This window comes from Colias croceus, chromosome 5, assembly GCF_905220415.1.
Source record: "Colias croceus chromosome 5, ilColCroc2.1".
NCBI classification, from domain to species: Eukaryota; Metazoa; Arthropoda; class Insecta; order Lepidoptera; family Pieridae; genus Colias; species Colias croceus.
Window position 1 is genome coordinate 3183505 of NC_059541.1, and position 19263 is coordinate 3202767.

The 19263-nt window shown below is 33.0% G+C and overlaps 1 protein-coding gene across 3 annotated transcripts in view; it reads right to left on the reverse strand.

Annotated features, from left to right (window-relative positions):
- LOC123691566 (CD151 antigen-like) overlaps window positions 1–19263 on the reverse strand; it is a 139632-nt gene that overhangs the window by 12860 nt on the left and 107509 nt on the right. For all 3 annotated transcript variants that reach the window (XM_045635998.1, XM_045635999.1, XM_045636001.1), the window contains one exon: window positions 9257–9301. The gene's annotated coding sequence lies outside the window, so the exon portion shown is untranslated. The remainder of the gene's footprint in view (window positions 1–9256; window positions 9302–19263) is intronic.

Consider the following 19263-nt stretch of genomic DNA (forward strand, 5'->3'; position numbering starts at 1 on the left):
ATTCTGAATATTTTAACGGTTATAAAAAATACTCGTAGAATATGTCTGCCATAAACCTACAATATTTTTTATGTTACCGGCATGGTTACTAGCTTAGGTTACTAGTTATACCCTTAGTTCTAAGCCTTAGTTATACCTAAATAAAGACAACTTTGAATCTATCCTTTTCTCTTCGCCAACTTTTTAGTTAAACAATGCTTTTGCTCTATTCGTTATTCCAAATTCAACTTGATATTCAGAATTGCCAGTTTAAAATACTGCCCTATCCATTTTGTCTATTTGTCCGGAGTCCACACATTAATCCTTTGCCTACGCAAGGATTGTTTTAGGCTCCAGTAAGCCTTCCTGCTATAAGCGTTGATGGCACAGTTTGGGAAGGGAATTTATTGGCATTATGGAAGACTGAAGTTTATCTAACATAGAATAGTAATATCTCGCATCTCATTTGAAATATGTCAATCTAAATACAATACTTAGCAAAATGATAACTGGTTTTCTATCGAAGAAATGTTTTTTTTCTAAATATGATTTAATTTTCATGTATAGTTAACATTTTTAAAACTGCACACAATACCGCAATGTGCAAACTTATTAAAATAAAAATTTTAAATGTCATTAGAAAAAAATCTTCGTCTGCTAGGTATTGTCAGTGAAATATTCTTCAGTACAGTTAAAAAATTCGCGGAACAACTGTTGAAATGTATAATCGTACTGAAAATTTAGTGGATGAATAATAAACGATGCTTTACAATGCGGGCTATTGTATGGGCGGAAGCTACAGTTGTGAAATATTAACGCTGAAAGTGAAAATATAGAACAATGCAAACTTATAACAAGAACGCGTAGATATTTAAACATTCTCATGATTTTAATCTTGTTATCTTAATTGGCACTTATCAATTTTGCTATTGAAATTTTTTTGGGCAACCAACACATTATGAATATTGAAATCTGAAATAGATACTTTTTAAATTAATTAGATTTTCGTTGATATAATAGAACTGCAGTTTTTATTACTATCGTTTCATTCACTTTAACCACATTATTCATTATGGGCTGAATTTTACTTATTAGATTTTGTTTTAACAAAGTGTCACAATATTAATAAGTACCTTTATTCCTATATCCAGGCCTGAATTTTACTTATTAGATTTTGTTCCAACAAAGCCACAATATTAGTGTAGTACCAAGGTAGTACCTACCTATATCCCTATATCCCCAACAATGTCCTATTAATCTACGAGCCATTTTATTCAACACTGCGGCTTCCATGTAAGGAAATCGAGTGTCTCTCGAAGCAAAGCTTTGTGACAAACGCATAGACATTGTGATGCAGCGTGCACGACGTACACTATGCTCCATTAAACTCGAGTGCCTTACATAACGCTTCATATATTGAGATAGTTTACTTGGATATTGGAAACAGGTCTGTTGTATGCAATTAAATGGAGCAGTTAGAATAATATGTCGCTTTAATCAATAAGTAGACGCAATTAAAATGCATTTTAAAGGGTTATAATCCTCACAATTAAATGGAGCAGTTGTTCGTATATGAATGATATGTCGCTTTAATCAATAAGTAGACGCAATTAATAATGCATTTTAAAGGGTTAACCTTCGAAGCAATGGAAATATTACAAACGAATATTAGAACTTTATTAATAGTAAAATTGGTAATATTAAAACGTCAGATTGGGTCGTTTGTGTGATAATTAAAATTTGGATATTGTCTTGAAAAACAATACTTTTCATCAAAATTATGAAGACGAAATGACTGCGCTGTAGGTACAGTAAACATAATTTAGTAACAAGCATTGTAAGCTTTTTATAAATGGTAATCTCAGATATATTTTGCTAGAGCCTAGAACGTGCTAGAACATTCCGGTACCACAGTAAAAGCCTTTTGTACCAATCTGTAAGTAGATATTCTCGTCAGTAGCTCGTAATGCGGTGGCATTCGATGCTGTGAGCCTTAGCTCGAAATTGAATTCCCCTTGGTACACTCGTATGTTGAAGGGCATAGTTCTGCTTCATAGCTTCTAACAAAATCCGTGTTGATTGCAGTTTATTGGTATATTATGCTGTTATTAGAACTTGGTTGGAGTATAGATATTGGTGGGACATTGGTTATTATTTATTGGTATATACGAAAGTAAATTTTCGTGGAATATGATGGACGATCATATTCCACGAAAGTTAATATCATAAATTATAATTAATATACCTATTTGCTTATAATGAATAGGTTATAATTATTCGTTCAAAAATTTATTAGATGTCTTCATTACAGTTAAAAGTATATTCAATATCCGACTTTTTTGTGTAAGTAAATGAAAACAATCAAAAATCATCAAATTCGTTATACTTATACATGACGTCTAAGAAATAAAATTATACTACAGATAATTAATTAATGATATGAGAAAAAAATAACAAAGATTTAAAAGCAAAGTTGTAAATTTTATAGGTATTCTATAACTGTAACATCAACTCAAATATATTCAAAGCTTATTCAGTTTAGTTAACCAGGCTCATATCAGCGATGCCTGTACTATCAGCTAGTCGACTACCCTTATCAAGTTGTTCCTTACAAAGTAACAATGAATACTTATTTCAATATTACTCCAGCCTCTCTCCATTTATACTTGTATGAAATGAGTATACTTTTCAACGAATATGAGATGAAAATTGTCATTTTAGGGATAATTCGATATTACTTTTTACGGTCCGTTCGTTCATGAATATCAATTGAACAAATCATAATATTTTTTGGAATTTACTGATCCGAGGATATTTGAACTGAATTATAATCATGGGTAAGGCGGAATAATATTACTTACATTCCATATTTCAATATTACATTCGAACTATTCTTGATTGTAGCTCTTAGATTAAGTAGAAAGGGTTTTACGATACAGATTTTAGTTTTTAAAAGAAAGTAGGTTGTTTGGTTACAGATTTTAGTTTTTAAAAGAAAGTAGGTATTTTTGTAGTATTTATCTACATAAATTACGAATATAGTTTCATACAGTCATATGAATTTACACAAGCTGCTTGACTTGAAAATAGCCTAGGTATTTCGAATAGGGAAATGACATAGGCTATTTTTCAAGTCAAGTAGTAGTAGCGTTCTAATCCATACTTCATCACTACATATTATAAAACAAAGTCGCTTTCTCTGTCCCTATGTCCCTTTGTATGCTTAAATCTTTAAAACTACGCAACGGATTTTGATGCGGTTTTTTTAATAGATAGAGTGATTTAAGAGGAAGGTTTTAATATATAATTTATTATGTTTTAGACTAAGCGGGCGAAGCCGCGGGCGGTAAGCTAGTAATATTATTAATGCGAAAGTAACTCTGTCTGTCTGTCTGTTGCTCAATCACACCGTAACTACTGAACCAATTTGCATGAAATTTGGTATAGAGATATTTTGATACATTAGCATAGGCTACATTTTACCCCGGGACATAGGATAGGTTTTATCCCGGAAATTCCACGGGGACGGCAACTATGCGGGTTTTTCTTTGACTGCGCGGTCGAAGCCGCGGCTTAGTACCACATCATTACATACAAAGATCATCCCTACACACATGCAAAGTTAGAAATTTTACCACATTAGAATTGTTCGTATCTATACTAATATTATAAAGCTGAAGAGTTTGTTTGTTTGTTTGAACGCGCTAATCTCGGTAACTACTGGTCCGATTTGAAAAATTCTTTCGCTGTTATATAGCCCATTTATCGAGGAAGGTTATAGGCTATGTGTCATCACGCTACGACAAACAGGGGTGGGACCACGGGGGTGAAACCGCGCGGAGCAGCTAGTAAAATATAAAATATAAAGCATGATTTCAACGAATTCCTCAAAAGTAAATTCAGTAACATTTAACTGTAATACCTTTATGATTTAGCAAAACACGCGCATACACAATTTATTCTCCAATTTGCGAGCAAACAAAGCGAAGAGGAATTTCTCAAATCTCCCACCAGGGGGCAGTGTAACACCTGCACCGACTCCGAACCAATATTTATTGAGATCGCAACGCAATTGAAACCGCTCGGAAAATAACCAGCCATTTGTTACAACACTTTTGGGCTAGGAAATCTATTGTACCAATTGTTTGTATGTTAATATTGTTGTATTGTTCACTTTCTCCGGCAATGTTTAGCAATAAGTCATTTTAGTTTTTCTTGAACCGATTCCTGCAAAAAATATTTAATGTATTTAGTTGCCTATGTAATCTTATACATATAATACCTATATTTAATAAATAATATCTAATTATTCGGCTCATTTATTTTATAAAGTTCATTCAATGTTCAAATAAGGAAGAGGAACTTTTAGCTTATGGCCAAATGCCAATGTCATAATAATAAAAAAAAATTGATCTAGAGCGGAGACGAAACTCTTAAAATCTATATTTTGTTTATAAAAATATCCTGAAAGCAATAAATTATGCTATTTAGGTAAGATATTTAAGTACCTACTTCGTGGTTAATTAATAATTAGGGTAATTCTTTCTCTCGCTAAGGTAATTAAGTTTGAGTCGACCGTAATCTGAAGAAGCAAGAATTATGGTATTTATTATTTACAAATCTTGTCGAGTTAATTCGCTTGAAAATTTTTACTTAGTTCATTAATTATAAAATAAAAGAATTGTTAATCCTTCATTTAACATGTTATAAAACAAAGTCTGTCTATCTGTCCATGTGTATGCTTATATCTATATAGTAATATACGAATTCGTGAAAGTGATGTGAGAGTTTTGTTAGTTGGGATTTCAAAGCGACTTGTTCTCAAAGCAGCTTTTATGAGAGATGGCAAGCCCTTTCGTTGAAGGAATTTTACGGAAAATGCTGCTCAAATGTGTCTCTTTACTGAGCAGACATCATTTGTTAATATGGTTGGCAAAGCGAAACATGAAACGAATTTTGTTCAAGCAGTATCTGCATAATTACGTTGACGTTTATGTTAACATGAAATATGCGTTTAATGTTTTAATAACTTAGTTTCGAATTAATATTTACGTATTACTTCTAGCTTACCGCCCGCGGCTTCGCCCGCATTGTCTAAAACCTAATACATTATATACTAAAACCTTCCTCTTGAATCACTATTAAAAAAAGCCGCATAAAAATCCGTTGCGTAGTTTTAAAGATTTAAGCATAGGTACACAAGGGATAGATATGGACATAGGGACAGAGAAAGTGACTATGTTTTATACTATGTAGTGATTATGTTCGTACTTTATGCTTTTGGATGAATCATAATCACGGAATCTACACGTTCTTTATCTAAAAAAAGACGCATGATAATTAACTACAGATTGCTTTCAATTATAAATATTTATAATTATTTTTATCTTTTTTTAAAAGTATGAAAGTGTTACTAGTCTCTGTGTTATAGTGCAATAGTTGAATACTAATATACAAATCCTAAAGAAACATCAAAGCAATTTATATTAAAACATCCGCTTACTGAAAATCCTCTTATAAAGGTAGGTACACTAACATTTTTAGTGCTTATAGGACTTCATGATTTCAGAGTAGAGTGCTGTAGCAATTTAAATAATCCCCTATTTGCAATGCAATGTAAGTACCTCCCACACTATGTTCACTAAAAGGGATTCGGATCAAGCGTGTTCAGAACAATGGTACCTACATTTGATTACTAACGCCCAGTGCTTCGACCACTATTCAGGGTATAATTTATATAATACGATTTAGGAGGCAGAAGTTAATGGGGCCGTAAACTATGTTTGGGTAAGTACGTTAGACATACGTCGTCCCTAATCATCGGCAATGATGGGAGTATTTAAATGAAACTTGAAAACATCTTTTAGAAACGTGTTACGGTTACGAATGTTTTGGTTGAATAATTTGCTTTTTTCAGCTCGAACTCTCACTGATCTTGTTAGATTACACAGTCTTATTGAGATGCGAGTGTGTGACATGTAATATCTCCTGCCTAATACGAGTCGAGAAAATAGGTCGTGTCTCAACGCGGTTGTTAATTTGTTAGTAATTAATTAAATTTACATATTTCGTGTGTTTATTATTATTCTTCTTTAATAAATCCCTTTTCTAACTAAAAAAACCGTAATCTATAATAAAAGGTAAGTAATATTGATAAATTTATATTCGCAACCTTTTAGAATTTTATTTTGTATAGCTGCTTTATATTCTGCGTATTTTTCAACTGAATTCAATTTCTAAATTCGATTATGGATACGCCAAACGGTAATGGTTAGTCCACTTGGTGGTAATAGAATATTGTAAGCTGCTTGATATATCTAAAAGTAGAAATTATTTACGTTATAGTGAGGCGAGTTGCGTGAAGCGTTTTGCAGTAAGTAATTACAGCTCTTTGTTTCCTTTAATACCAACTAAATTACAAACTGATTAGTGATTATCATTGATTCTCTATTTTATAAGACCTAACTGCAAATTTATAAAGGTTTATAAAGATAACAATACCTTTGTTAACTGTGTATTTAAAAAGGAAACATTTAGGATAAAAGGAAGAACCTTTATTTTATAGATATAACCCATTGTTCTTAACAATCTTCGTGTACTGTACACAAAATTAATCTTAGCATTAATTATTGTAAAACCTTATTGATAAAGTTTGACAATTTGAACTGAGAATGTAACGGAATCCTTTCATTCGGTTCGATGAAAACTTTGTTTCTGATTTTGATACCCTTTTGATTTGGGATCAATGAAGGGGTTTTATTACAAAAGAGCAGTGTTTAATTTTATGGTGTTTAACAATGCGGCTAAAGATGGGTAACGTTTCGAAAATAATTAGAAAGGAGTTGATGGTAATCTTTATGAATTCGGTGAAGAGAACGAATTCATTTAAATATGATTTTATACTCTATTCAAACAGTAATTTGTCCCACAATTATTTTTGTATTTAAATAGCAAGAAAGTCATATTATAATTATTGTTACGTACGGTACTGAAAAAGGCAAACAACAAAGAGCATAGTTTACAGACGCTGAATACATTGTAAAAACAGAAAGAACTTTCCGAGATCATAGTCCTAGACGCACAAAGATACTGTATAATGTTCTACAAAAGGTCTATGTCGCCTCTTTAAGTGACCCGCATTCTCTTTTGTTTTGATATAGCTTTTGGCGATAGATGTAAAACAAAGCGAAACGGCCTTGAAAACTTCGACACGAGCCCGATCTTAGCCTACTTTTGCGGTTTTATTTTTCTAGGTAAATCAGTGTATGGCTTTCGTAAAACATTGAAATATTTCTTATTGTGAGCAACGACAAACACCAAAATTCGTGCAATGTTTTGTAAATCACACTTTTTTTGTAAATGACACATTGTTACAATGTGAGAGTTCAGTATAGTTGGATTATTGAATATTTTATAAAGGTTTGATATTACTAGTAGGAACAGTTATTAACTGTGGTGTATTATCTATTTAACGTTTAATTAAATTTATTCCTTGAAGCTAGATTGTCTAACAACGTACCATAAATTGTTACCATAGATACTACTAGTGTAGTAAGTAGGTACTAAATTGTGTGAACTATTTATTTCTCTTGACACCAAAAGCTCTCACGAGTGTTATTTAGCACAAGATAAAACTGAGCTTCGTTTAATTGTTATTTTAATCTTATGAACTCTAAAAGATTTGTTAGTATTAAGACAAGTGAACGAGTAACTGTTTGGGAATTTTAATTATATTTTGTAGATTCATTTTACTGAGTGGAATTATTTAATAAATAAAAATGAATCGCAATACTGTGTTCGTAAGCGTAATTTTTTTTTATAGATAATATTACTTGAAGTACGAGGATAGTTCTTATGGAGAGAAAACGTAAACATGTACCACGGGCGAAGCCGGGGCGGTCTGCTAGTTAAATAATAAAAATCACAAATAGGATAGAGTTCATACTTATATATATGTAAAATTAATTCATTATACCCTGACACAGCCATCTTTAAATAAAATAGGACGTTCATTGTAATTTTGCATTTAAATAATGGAAAAAAGCTATGAGAGTTTTTACTCTAGATATTTTTATCTATCGCATAAATTTGGTTTTTGTTTTCATAACGAACCATCCGTATTTAGTATGCAATAGATCTGAGCCTATATCCCTTTTATATTTTCCTCTTATTTGGTTATTAATTACATAGGCCCCGGTTAGAAGTAATTCGTTATGTTAGAAGATGATTTATAGCTACAGTTGGAACATTAAGAATTAATTACGCCTTTATTAGGGCTTGAAACAACACACGTAATTAATCCTAACATGTACTTTTATATAAGTTAAAAGGTACTTTCAATACACACTGTGTCCACTAAGAGATGAGCCATGAAAAAAAAAATAAACGTCTGTATATCTGTTTCATTATACGTATAAATTTCAAAATATTAAATGAAGTGCATCGATATTTATTTTGTAAAAATAGGATTATTAAAAAAGACATGAAATGTATTTAACACGATGATAGACGATAGTTTTCCTTCCTTATTTATTTATGTACTATCATAAATAATTGTTGGTGCAGCAAGTTGATGGATTCCACTTTTTGATGGACATTCAATTAAAATGTGAACCAGTTTTTTCTAGTTTCGCGTGCGATTTTTATAAAGTTCAGAGGTAGGGAAATTGGATTCAACTCAGAAATTGTTTGTAAAATATGAATAAGTGATACCCGAAAAAGGACATAGGCTACCTTTTATTGCGAAATATGTACCACGGGCGAAGCCGGGGCGGACCGCTAGTATAGAATAAAGGCTATTTTTACTTTTCTGTATTACTATTATTTATTAACATTGGTACATATGTACTTACATTAAATCAACGTGCAGAATTATAAAAAGCATCCAGCGAGGTTTAAACGTAGACGAGACGGGCTAAAATATTGACGGTGTAAGGATTATAGCATGAAACTTGCATGCGGACGGTGAACCCTCTTTTTCATACAACAGTATAAATTGTGTTTTATTTTAACTACTTATTATTCTCATACACATTTGGCTTATACTGCAATTGTGATGCAAATCTGAGCGCCATATTCTATACAATTAAAGAATTAAAAGCGTATGTTTTTTGTGCGCCGAGGTTTTTATTCTTTTGAAATGTAAACATTTTGTACGGTTTTATTAATTTGACCAGAGAAGACCTGTATAAATAACATTACTTATAGGTATATCTGTACTTAAAATATAATATGCGTTAACATTAATATATATAATATGGTATATATGCCTACTTACATAAAGGTGTATGAATGGTGCCTGATTCGAATATCTGCAAGGAATCTGTAAATAAAGGATTTCCATTAGAACATAATAAAATATAACATTTAAATTTTTAGTACAAATTAAAGATTTGTGGTTATTTCATATTTCTTGGGTATTTATCATCTGACAGTTAGTTATTTATTAACAAACGAAACTAGTTAAGTTATTGTAGTGTAGTTTATTAATCTAACATCCTAAATGATCCAATACCACCATAAAATAATAATATTTTAACTTATACGTTTATAAATTTATAATTTGAGTGGAGTATCCGACATAGCTTTGACAACCCAAAACAAGGGCCGGGAAGTTTACAGAGGGTAGCCCGTTGTTAAAAGTGACAATTGTATCAAAGTGACGGTTAACATGTCTTAAAATAAGGAATGTCCAGGAAATGTCCAACGATATTGTTTTCATCACATGGGAGTTGTGCATGCTTTGAAATGGGTCACGTTCGCAACGGGCACAACACTTTTAGAGTAAATTTTCTTTATTATTCTTATTTAGGCTTCAGTATGTATTGTATTTTATAATTAATCATTATTTTATTTTATACTTGCTTCCTATACGCGTTGTCTAAAACTTTACAAATACTGCACTAAAATCTTCCTGTTAAATCACTCTATCTGTTAATATAAACTGCAACAATATCCGTTGCGTAAATTTAATGATCTAGGTAAACATCTAGGTAGACAGACAGCGGGAAGTTTGTTTTATTTAATGCAGTGACTATTTAATTGAAATAAATTCAATTTTCTCTGATTAAAGACTACCAATAAAAAAAAATGTTTAGTAGAGAATTGCATTGTTTCTATTATTATTGCTTTGTAGATTGTCGTATGTCAGCAACAACTCTGTATCTAACTAATTGCTGTATCTATGATACAGCTTCAAACCAGGTGATACAGTTAGTTCAGTTACCCCAATACAGAACAGCAATATCCTGCAAAGCTCGCCACATTAAATACCGCAACAAGACAAACCAAACATTGCTAATATTGAGTGGAGTATCGAAATTAATCAATTCCTGGAATTTATGAGAACCAAATTCTTACAGAATAGACTTCTGTTTCTGTATTTGTGATAAACATTGCATTACGTATAGATTCTCTTTATTCCTTGATCCTGCAACGATTTTTCTTTCCCTATTTCTTTTTGAAAGACAAGGAAAACTATTAGTAAAGTATAGATGATATTCCTTTGTCTACGATACCTTAGTTCTCCGTCATTATTTGTAAATGCAGTTCATTTTCTACTGAGCATGTTCCTTATATAAAACAAAAATTGCTTCATATAAGGGGAAAAAAGAAATCCCACCAAAAACATTTTCATGTAAAATGTTGCCAAGCTGTCAAAAAGTTATCAGATCTCATGTAGAGCGAAGCTTCTAACACTACACGCCCTAACTCTACAAGGCCTAACTTCACAAACTCTACACCTTAGTCAAAATAATATGTGGCTTGGCCATTTCGCTACATTCACTTCGGCGTAAGGTGAAAAATTAATTCACTGTGCATTACTTTTGTGTTATACAATAGTTCTTGTAGTAACGAACGGCCAAGCCACATATTTTGACTAAGGTGTAGAGTTTGTGAAGTTAGGCCTTGTAGAGTTAGGGCGTATAGTGTTAGAAGCTTCGCTCTACATGAGATCTGATAACTTTTTGACAGTGCGAGTCATATGGGCTCGTCTTGGCAACATTTAACATGAAAATGTTTTTGGTGGGATTTCATTTCTTTTTGTAAGTTGTTTGCAACAAAATTTTATAAGTATGTCGATTAAAGTTTTAATTTTTTTTAACAAGGAGTACCTATACATATATGTATATATCTAGGGGAACCAAGTTTTAGATTATTAGATTAGACCTCTAGCGTCATCAAAATTTAATTTAAAATTACAGGTCTCATACAAACTCCCATCCCCTAGTTTAAGGGGTTGGGGGATGAAAGTTACAAGTTTTATAATTTTTTTGTTGTTTGTGTGCTAATACTAGCTTACATACAAAATTTCAGCTTTCTAGGACATTAGGAAATACCTTAAGAATTTTGATGATCATCAGTGAGTCAGTGACGAAATTAGCGTTTTTTAGATATAAATAAAATCTGAAGTATAAAAGCTAATGTAATTAAAACTTAATATGTTCAATAAGTCCGCTATTGACAATATATCCCGAAAATGACCAAACCCAAGTTATGAGGGTTCAAAAAAACGTCGATGTCGTTGTCTGTGTCTGTGTTGGTGTCTGTGTCGGTGTCTGTGTCTGTGTCTGTGTCTGTGTCTGTGTGTGTGTGTGTCTGTGTCTGTGTCTGTGTCTGTGTCTGTGTCGGTGTCTGTGTCGGTGTCTGTGTCGGTGTCTGTGTCTGTGTCGGTGTCTGTGTCGGTGTCTGTGTCTGTGTCGGTGTCGGTGTCGGTGTCGGTGTCGGTGTCGGTGTCTGTGTCTGTGTCGGTGTCTGTGGTTGTGTCGGTGTCTGTGTCGGTGTCAGTGTCAGTGTCAGTGTCAGTGTCAGTGTCAGTGTCAGTGTCAGTGTCAGTGTCAGTGTCAGTGTCAGTGTCAGTGTCAGTGTCAGTGTCTGTGTCTGTGTCTGTGTCTGTGTCGGTGTCTGTGTCTGTGTCTGTGTCTGTGTCGGTGTCTGTGTCGGTGTCTGCGCCTGTGTCTGTGTCTGTGTCTGTGTAGGTGTCTGTGTCTGTGTCTGTGTCTGTGTCTGTGTCTGTGACTGTGTCTGTGTCTGTGTCTGTGTCGGTGTCTGCGCCTGTGTCGGTGTCGGTGTCTGTGTCTGTGTCTGTGTCGGTGTCGGTGTCTGTGTCGGTGTCTGTGTCGGTGTCGGTGTCTGCGTCTGTGTCTGTGTCTGTGTCTGTGTTGGTGTCTGTGTCGGTGTCTGTGTCTGTGTTGGTGTCTGTGTCGGTGTCTGTGTCTGTGTCTGTGTCTGTGTCTGTGTCTGTGTCTGTGTCGGTGACTGGGTCTGTGTTGGTGTCTGTGTCGGTGTCTGTGTCTGTGTCTGTGTCTGTGTCTGTGTCGGTGTCGGTGTCTGTGTCTGTGTCGGTGTCGTTGTCAGTGTCTGTGTCTGTGTCTGTGTCTGTGTCTGTGTCTCTCTCTGTATCTGTGTTGGTGTCTGTGTCGGTGTCTGTGTCTGTGTCTGTGTCGGTGTCTGTGTCGGTGTCTGTGTCGGTGTCGGTGTCTGTGTCGGTGTCTGTGTCTGTGTCGGTGTCTGTGTCTGTGTCGGTGTCTGTGTCTGTGTCTGTGTCAGTGTCAGTGTCAGTGTCAGTGTCAGTGTCAGTGTCAGTGTCAGTGTCAGTGTCAGTGTCAGTGTCAGTGTCAGTGTCAGTGTCAGTGTCAGTGTCAGTGTCAGTGTCAGTGTCAGTGTCAGTGTCTGTGTCTGTGTCTGTGTCTGTGTCTGTGTCGGTGTCGGTGTCGGTGTCTGTGTCGGTGTCTGTGTCTGTGTCTGTGTCTGTGTCTGTGTCTGTGTCTGTGTCTGTGTCTGTGTCTGTGTCTGTGTCTGTGTCTGTGTCTGTGTCTGTGTCTGTGTCTGTGTCTGTGTCTGTGTCTGTGTCTGTGTCTGTGTCCGTGTCTGTGTCTGTGTCTGTGTCTGTGTCTGTGTCTGTGTCTGTGTCTGTGTCTGTGTCTGTGTCTGAGGCAGAAGAAGAAGAGAAGAAGAGGCAGGAGACGTTCGCAACACTTCTATTCATATTTATATGATCTGATCTGAAGTATATGTCTCGATATATGTCGATTAAATTTTTAAATATTTTTTTTTAACAAGGAGTACCTATACATATATATATCTTGGGGAACCAAGTTTTAGATTATTAGATTAGACCTCTAGCGTCATCAAAATTTAATTTAAAATTACAGGTCTCATACAAACTCCCATCCCCTAGTTTAAGGGGTTGGGGGATGAAAGTTACAAGTTTTATAATTTTTTTGTTGTTTGTGTGCTAATACTAGCTTACATACAAAATTTCAGCTTTCTAGGACATTAGGAAATACCTTAAGAATTTTGATGATCATCAGTGAGTCAGTGACGAAATTAGCGTTTTTAAAATCTGAAATATAAAAGCTAATGTAATTAAAACTTAATATGTTCAATAAGTCCGCTATTGACAATATATCCCGAAAATTTTGTTGATCTAGCATAATCCAAACCCAAGTTATGAGGGTTCAAAAAAACGTCGAAGCGCTTCGAGAAAAGATATTTAGTGCCCGTGCGCTTCGCTTTCTTCTTTGGCTAGTCTTGGCGGGGGCACTACCGTGCCCCCAGATTTTATAAGACGTGTTTCTCTGCAAGCTTTTTCTCTTTGTTGGGATGAAGTTCCTTATTTGTATGTCAGATGTGAATTTGAATAAGATGTTCGATTTGTAAAAATGAAAGGCTTACAATAATATTTCCGGATTGTCGAGTAAAGTTATCATCACGTTGCTAATATATATTTTTTTAAATTTTCGCAAAGTTCACAACCACTATTTATTGAATTATTGAGTGCGAATGTTCACGAAAAAACAATCTCTTAAATTGAGAACGCTTAAACACTTTTTGAAAAGTATGAATACTTAGGTTTGAATTTTTTCCTTTTTTATTTCAGAATTTTTTTCTTAACAATGGACGACGAAAAATATTACTTTACTTTTATAGATGTTTTTAATATTTGGAGTCAGCGAATCTATATAGCTGTAGATATAATTAAAGGTAAACTGTCTGGGATAACACTATAATAAATTTGTATATTTTCTAGTGACGGTTATTTACACGATAATAAAGCGCAATACTACGTTTTTGTTAAAAATATGATTAAAGAATAACGAGAAATAAAATCATCTTATCAAATTCCGAGTGATAGTAGTCATGGGTATATAATTATTAAATTATAATATAAGATATATTATAATTGTGAAAAAATTGCAATACAAACGTCGTATACAAACGCTACGAAACGTAGCGTTACTGTAGCATTCGTAGCAACTACGCCAAAGCTTCTGAACAACCAACCTATGTGACTAATTCAACGTTATTACGATAATAAGATACGAGGTTTGTAAAGGGTAAATAACGTACATAGTATTTGTTATTTTTATTCATCATACAAATATTTACAGTTTCACGCAGTTGGAAGATAAAATCTACCAACCTTCACTTGGTAGATGAGGTGGATTAAGGCAAAAAGTTCATAGAAGGCCTGCAGTAGCTTAAAATATGTGCTGAATCAGGATTTAAAACTTGCACATTGCACTTGCAACACAAACATCCTTAAATTCAGGTTTGTCGATGACACCTCGAAATTATACCTAACATTTCATTCAATATCTTATCAATATTTACTAAAACCCTTAAACATAATATGAAATAAAACAATTAATGTATGCAGTAACACCTTATATTATTAAAAATTTTGTTATTAGTAGGTAAATATATTTCGCGTTTTAATTATACCGAAAACTTGGTAGTTTTAGATATTCTGTATACCTAAAGTAGTACTCCACCGATAAGTTGGTGCCAAACTTTAGGATGTAAAGTAGGATATAACCGCAGTATGCAACTTGCCTGAGCTTCAATTATTATTCTATGACGAGACTTGGATTACGGTATGTATAATCATTTGTATAGAAAATGTTAATGCTATAATGGTGTGGTAAATCTATATACATATAATAAATCTGTAGAAGGGTCAATTCTGTACATTGAAAATATTGAAAAAATAAATAGCAGGGGGTGTTACTTGATCGATACCAAACCCAAATATTTGATTAAAAATTTTTTTGTCTGTCTGTCTGTCTGTCCGTCTGTCTGTCTGTCTGTCTGTCTGTATGTGAAGGCATCACGTGAAAACTAACGGTTCGATTTCGATGAAACTTGGTATAATTATACCTTATTATCCTGGGCATAAAGTAGGATACTTTTTATCCCGGAAAAAATACGTAGAAAAAAAATTAATCTTAATTTTTCCGCGCGGACGGAGTCGCGGGCGTAAAATAAAAAAAATAAAATAAAATAATAAAAATATGTATTGACGTTTCAAAAGTGCTTCTTGAAGAAGTCTAATTGAATAAATAAATATTTGAGTTTGAGTTTTGAGTTTGAGTTTGAATGATTTTGTAATATGTGCTATATTTAGCATATACCTATTTTAAAACAGTTTAAGCTATCGTTCAATAATAATTTTACTCAAAAAGAATTAAATCATTCATTGATATATAATATTTTTAAACAAGGTTATAAAGTAAGTAATTAATTTTCATGTAATAAAATATAGGGAGGTATATAAAATTAAAATTGAGGTATAATAAATAATAACACAAAAGACCAAGGGCGGTATTTTCACAACGCTAATTAAGTTTGAAACGTGACAGAGGATGCTCTTTCTCTAGGTATTACGACGTATATATATTTCATTATAAAATATATTTCGTATGCTGTAAAAATACGTATAAAATACACATTAACTTGGCTTTCTTTTTTAAAATTCATCAGATTTTTATACAATTATTTAAAGAAAGAACTAATTTCGTTAGAATTTGTGCGGTTGAATTTTTTATAAAAAGGAATCGTGTTGAAATCCCAAATCTTAAAATTCTTGCACAGCAAATGTTAGCTGATTACTTACCGAACAAAGGTAAATGTTGACTTTAGTTTTAAATTCGCAGACTATTTTTTGGCACAGAAGTAACATTTTGTGCAAAGTGGGCTCGTTAGTGTATTTCAGTCATGAGCCATTACGAATTGTGCATATTCCCTCAAATGTCGAAATTTACTCGAAAATATTTTATATCAATTCTATAGAATATATTTTTACTTCAATATAACAAGCTATTGAATAAACATTAGATATATTTATATGAATTTCGTAGTATATTTTCTAAAAATAATGTTCATTGCCTTTTTCTCGTACAAAACACTGAAACCTCTCGATAGTTTAAACAATTTACTTGCGTATGGTGAGTTGCCAGCTGGTTAAGCAATTTAAGGCGCGGTCAACATTTTGATGGATGGCCACTAAGTTGTTAGCGTTATTTTAGTTGAGTGCTTCGGAAGGCACGTTAAAAAATCTACCTATTTCTAAATCAATCATCTAAATCAAAGAATGAAAAATAATGAAAATTCATCAAAAATTATATTCCACAATATTTACTGAAGGACAGCTTATGTTTACCATAATTACTCATGGCTAGCGAAACATTTTTATGAAAAAATTCTAGAAGTTTTTAGTCAATATAAGCCTTTTAGTTACGAAGTTTTGATTGATAGCCTAAGAAAATTGGTATCGTTGAAAGTATAATATTTTTACAGTTTAAAGTTTTGAGAGGCAATAACCAAACTTCATCGCAAATGTTCCTTTCTCTTGAGAATAACTTGCGAAGATTTAAGGCATACAATAAGACGTTCATAACGTAGCGTCAGCTGCACTTTTCTACATGTCTGTTACATATTACATACCTATTCCTTTTCGTGTAATATAGGTACCCGCTAACTATACGCCTGTCTTATTTGTTATTTGACAAGTGTTATAAGCAATGTAATTTAGGACACTTTAGAACGAGTGACATTATTAAAAGCGATACAGTTATGTAATAAAACACAATGACGAACATAGTACCTATATTCCCCTTTTAAGAAGTTGGATAATTATAAAGTAGGTACATAATATGTGGAGGCACATAATTTTGCTTTTTAGGCGTGTAGGAACTTAATCAAAGCGGCCACTTATCGCTGTATTAATGAGAAATGATCACGGTATCTGCCTTTAATACATTACGAAAAAAAGCATATAACGGTCGCCATGAATCACTGATTATGTCACCTCAATATTTTCATATTCAATATAAACAAGAAATCGCTTTGAATTTATCTACTTAATTTCAAAAGTAAATCACAAAAGCTATTGAATAATGGAGTTACGTAGCGTTAGTTAATTGTTTTTTAAAGAGTAAATAAAACTCAAAACCATCTGGTTATTGAAAGCCAAAAGCAATAAATACTCCCAATGCGATAAAACAATCAAAAACTTTTCGCTTACGATTTGCGAACTTCCATAGAAAATACGGTGAAACTTTTACAGGAATCTAATTTGATTCTCTTCATCACAAAGGAAACTAATTCAAGTCCAGCCTTTTCGTAACTTTAAAATAAGAAGTTTTCTATTCGATATTGTCGTTTTTGTAGTTTCAGAATATTGTTATTGGATAAAGCTTAAAATTATTCATATGTTTAGTTTTATTTATATCAATATCCATACTATAATATAATAAATGCGAAAGTAACTCTGTCTGTCTGTCTGTTACTCAATCACGCCTAAACTACTGAACCAATTTTCATGAAATTTGGTATGGAGATAATATCATAATACCCGAGAAAGGACATAGGCTACTTTTTATCCTGGGAACAGGAACTATGCGGGTTATTTATTCTTTGACTGCGCGGGCGAAGCCGCGGCCGCGGGCGGAAACCTAGTACTCTATATTTATATTATAACCAGATCTAACGAATCAGTTATAATTTTATATCCTTATAATTAATTATATTTGGTACAAGTATGTACTTATAATATTATGTAGCCAATAGCTTTCACGGTATACCTACGCGTTCAGTGTAATTTCTGTGGTAATTTGTACAACGGTTAAAATATCGTATCAAATGAATTACAATAATTGTTATGCATAAAATATTATAAACTCGATGTTTATTACACGTTGCTTAATTTTATGGTAAAATTCCATAAAAAACTTGTTCATTTGTTGATTAACTTTTATACGAAATAAAGAATAAGTATTAAGATTTTCATTTTTTCACTTCTTAACTTTGATAAATGGTCCGCTTTAAGTGTTCAGGAAGACTTATTAAGAGAATAATTTGTCCCGACGCGCCCTCACCCTTGTCTGTCAGTAAAGAAAATATTTATGAATTATAAACAGTTTTGACCCAGATTTTACGCGAAACTTTTCTGTTATCAGGGGCTCATCCTTTGTATCAATATGCTGCATTAAAGTAATAATTGAGATTTGAAGATATACTTGTTCCGATCAAATCAAAAATTTTTATCCTTGTTATCTCTGTTAGCTACCACAATCGAGACTTTCGTACACGAAATTATTGGGCGTCTCATCAAAATAAAGCTACAAACGGAAAATTAGCTTGATAGTAGTCACTTGCAAAAATGGGCGATGTATCCTGAACTATAAAGCAAATTATGCTGATCGTAAATATGTTAATACGAAAAATCCTCATTATCACCATTCTATAATATTATTAAAATGAATCCCAAAATGTGTTGGTAAGCGCATAACTTTAGAACAGCTGAACCGATTTCGTTAATTCCTTTTTTTATTATATTCCTTGAAGTACGAGGATGGTTCTTATATAGAGAAAACGTGAATATGTACCACGGGCGAAGCCGGGGCGGACCGCTAATAATATTATAAAGAGGAAATGTTTGTTTGATTGTAATGAATAGGCTCATAAACTACTGGACCGATTTTGATGAAATTTGTCACAGACAATCTTTAGACCATGAGAAAGAACATAGGCTACCTTTTATTGCGAAATATGTACCACGGGCGAAGCCGGGGCGGACCGCTAGTTAAACTATAAATTAATATGAATAGGAGTGATTTTTTAAATAAAGTTTGGTTTAGTTATCTAACTAATACTGGTGCTATACTATGTTATAAAGAAATATACCTTAACTTTGGCATAAATGAATATTTAGTAGGAAAACGCTTTTAGTCACGAAAGTAATATTTTAAAGGAGAATTACAATTTCAGCTAAAATGAGGCACAGTTTCATATCCATGCAAAAACTTTTCCATATTCAACATATTTTAATGAAGTTACGCGTGCTTTAGGCTTTACGGCCATATCTTTGTATATAATTTATTACGTTATCTTTTTGTATTCATGTAGGTTTTGTCAGTGTTTTTATATATTTGTGTGTGTATATTTAAATACATGCTTTAAAAATACTTGATGCTATTTTCCATACCATAAGTTAATATA